Source organism: Gossypium hirsutum, chromosome A06 (assembly GCF_007990345.1).
Source record: "Gossypium hirsutum isolate 1008001.06 chromosome A06, Gossypium_hirsutum_v2.1, whole genome shotgun sequence".
Taxonomy (NCBI): domain Eukaryota; kingdom Viridiplantae; phylum Streptophyta; class Magnoliopsida; order Malvales; family Malvaceae; genus Gossypium; species Gossypium hirsutum.
In genome coordinates, this window is record NC_053429.1 from 120,200,692 (window position 1) to 120,204,553 (window position 3,862).

At 33.1% G+C, this 3,862-nt stretch overlaps 1 non-coding gene across 1 annotated transcript; it reads left to right on the forward strand.

Annotated features, from left to right (window-relative positions):
- Positions 1–1,072: 1,072 nt before the first annotated feature.
- LOC121231767 (small nucleolar RNA R71) lies at positions 1,073–1,179 on the forward strand. Its single transcript, XR_005929822.1, has one exon. It is a non-coding gene; the product is annotated as a small nucleolar RNA R71 (small nucleolar RNA).
- The last annotated feature ends 2,683 nt before the right edge of the window (positions 1,180–3,862 follow it).

Below are 3,862 nucleotides of genomic sequence, written 5' to 3' on the forward strand. Positions count from 1 at the left end.
TTGAGCATATTGCATTTAGCTCCACATGTGATAAATCATCTAACTTTCGTTTGTTTGCCCAAAGCTCATTTAAAAATTTAACAGAATTGGGCATCTGTGAAAGAGCTTCAATAAACGGTAAGTTAATATGCAATTTTTTCAAAATTTTAAGAAAATTACCAAATTTATTGTTCATGTGGTCTTTCTTCGTCACGTTAGGATATGGCACGCGAGGTTTATAATTTTTACTAACCGATTTTTGTTCATTCTAGCTTACCTTAACCTTACCATTACTTACCACAATTTCTTACCTTGGTTCAGATTCAGATTCAACTAACCCTTCTTCTTTATGAATAGTAATTGCATGAAGCTACTTTCGTGGGTTAGTTTCAGTGTTGCTAGGCAAGCTACCTTGTGGTTGTTCTGAAATCAACTTTGCAAGTTGACCAATTTCGTTCTTGAGCCCATGAATCTATGCTTGTTGATTTTTAAGTGTTTTTTGGTGTTTTGGAAGTTGGTTTCTGACACCGAAATAAACTTCGTCAATATCTTTTCAAGGTTTGGCTTTTTCTCTTATTGGAAAGGTTGTTGAAAGCTTGGAGGGTGTTGTGCTCTTTAATTTCCTTGACCACCTCAAGAGAAATTGGGATGGTTCCTCTAACAAACGTTATCGGTGTTACTGTAAAGATTATTCTAAGGCCTAGAATTATTACCCATATAATTGATTTGTTCGTTCTCTGTGCTAGAACCATAGGGCAAATATTCTGGATTGCTCATTCCTCCTCCATTTGCATCACATTGCATCACTAGATGTACCTGCGTGGAAACACATAAACCATTAATTTTCTTATTTAATTGCTCTACCTAATTTGATAAAATGGTGACTACATCTAGATTGAAAACACTGGTTGCTCTATTAGGCTTTATCCTCATAGATTGCAATTGATAGTTATTCAATGACATTTCTTCTATAAACTCATAAGCCACTTCAGGTGTTTTATTGTTCATAGTAGCACCAACTGTTACATCGATTAACTGCCTAGTTGAGGAATTCAAACCGTTATAGAAGGTTTGAAACTATAGCCATAGAGGTAAACCATGATGAGGGCATCTTCTCAATAAATCCTTATACCTCTCCCATGCATCATATAGGGTCTCTAAGTCAATCTGCACGAAGGAAGAAATATCATTCCTCAACTTAGTTGTCTTAGCCAGTGGGAAGTACTTCAGTAAGAATTTCTTGGTCATTTGATCCTATGTAGTGATCGAACCTCCTGGTAAGGAATACAACCACTGTTTAGCTTTGTTCCTCAACAAGAAAGGAAACAAATGTAGGCGAATGGCATCATCAGAAACACCATTTATCTTGAAAGTATCACTGACTTCCACAAAATTAACCAAATGAGTATTTAGATCCTCGTCTTGTAAACCATCGAACTGAACAAATTATTGTACCATCTGAATAGTGTTTGGCTTCAGTTCAAAATTATTCGCAGCAATAGTAAGTCTTACAATACTCGATTTAGCCCTAATTAAAGTAGGTTTGGCATAATAATACATAGTACGAGGAGCAGGATTCAGATTTGTAGGATTCGCAGCTACCACAAAAGGTAGCTGATTATTCTGATTATTAGCCATCTCCTCAATAATGATAATAATATCCTCTTGCTCTTCCACTATATTCTATCTATTCTGCCTTGCTTCTCTATGGTTTCTGCAAGCTGTATTTTCAATTTCACTATCAAATACTAATGGTCCTGACAGATTTCTTCTAGTCATAAACTAAAGGAACCTGCTAGAAGCAAATAAAATAAAAATTAGAAACAAAAATTAAACTAAAAACAAAAATAAAATGCAATAAAAATAAATGGCTAAATTAATAAAAATCAAGTGTTCCTAATATTTTATTCCTCGACAACGGTGCCAAAAACTTGATGATAACTAAACTAACTATAATTGCAACAAAGGCGAGCGCACCTATCGAGAAATAGTATAGCTATGGTGAGTAGGGAATATTGTATCCACGAGGATTAAAAGTACTAGTAATTACCTTTTTTCTATTATTTAGTCGATAAATTGGAGTGATTGTTTTTAATCTAAAATTACTAATCTAATTTAACTACGAATGCAACAGAGAACAAAATAGGAAAATAATCAAAGATAACCAAAGAGAAAGACAATACCCAGGAAAGAATCCACCTAGACTTCACCTATTATTCTGAATCTGAATTAAACTATTTATTCACTTGTGTCTTGATCCGTAGAAATCCCTAAATTATGTCAATATCTCTTTCGAGAGTAAGAACAACTGACTCTAGATTGATTAATTAAAATCTCTTTCTAATTAAAACCCCTATCATCGCATTAACTCGATCTATGGATTCCCCTATTAGATTTGACTCTAATCCGGTAGATTAATGTTGTCCTATTTCTAGTATTGCATGCAACTCCACTCAATTATGCTAGATCTACTCTTAACAGGGACTTTTGCTCCACTGAAATAAGTACATTAAACATGAATTAATATCCTAAAAATATTAAAACATGAAATAAGCATACATAATTGAGAACAAGAATTAAGTATTTATCATGTAAATCAGAAATCAAATAATAAGATTCATCATAGGGTTCATCTTCCCTAGATAATCTTTTCTAGGTATCTAGGGAATTTAGTTCATAATATGGACTAAAAACATCTCAAAGTCAGAAAAACTATAAGACATAAAGAAAGTCAATAAACTTCGAAAGAAGTTAAAAAGAGATATTCAATCTTGAAGGAGATTTGCTTCTGAGTTGGCTCCAATGGTGTTCTTCGAGTAGTTTCTTCAATGTTCTCTGTGTGCCCCATTAGGCCTTCTTTTAATTGTTATTTATAGACTTTAGAATGCTTAGAAAGCCGAAAAATTGAGTTTTTCAGTGTGTTTGAGAAACAAGGTGCGAGATCGACACGGGCTGGCCCATAGGCGTGTGGCCAACCCGTGTGCCTCACAAGGGCGTGTAGCCAGCCCGTGTGGAAATGCCCAAGCCATGTGTATCTTGGAAACAGCTTTATTCGTCCGATTTTGGCTCGTTTTTTGCTCCTTTCGCTCCCAAATGCTCTCCTAAGTATAGAAATATGAATTTAAAGGATTAGGAGCATTAAATTCACTAATTTATATCATTAGTCATCCAAAAATGCATTAAGAATGTGATTAAAATATGTTAATTTTACAGCTTATCATCTCAAAACAATCAAACTTCAAAGAAAAATACCTAAAATAAATTGATGTCTGTCTCGAGACAAAATGCCCTCTGTCTAGAGACGCATTATTGAAAACTGATAATAGAGTTTGGATACAAGTTCTACTTCTTAAATTGACTTAGTATCATGCTATAACTTGATGGGTTATATTATTTCACTCATCAAATGTAAGATTACGATTGAAGTGGAATTTTTTTTTGATATGATTAATAATCGTGCTTAAAATGATATCATAATAATAGTGAATTAGCCGAGTTGCTTCGTCAACGTAATGTGATGTCACAAATTCGAATTTGATGGCTGATTTGGGTTTGGGGTGTTATACAATATTTCCCCCCCTTTTTTTTCTTTTAACATTGTAATACAAGTTTTACGCTTAAAAAAATTGGGTAATCTCTTAGTTTCATATTTATTTATTTTTGAAGCAAAAAAAAAAATGGAAGCAAATTTACTACGGGATTGAAAGTAAGAAACTAGGGTTATCAAGATTATGCAATTTCGGTATTTAATATTTGTTTTTGTTTTGTTATTTGATATTTTTTTTCCTTAGTTGATTAAAAGCACTCAAATAGTTTCTAAAAATACAATACCAAATACCAAAAATTTTAAAGTGAAATTCTCTGCAATTTTTTTCAGAAAAGA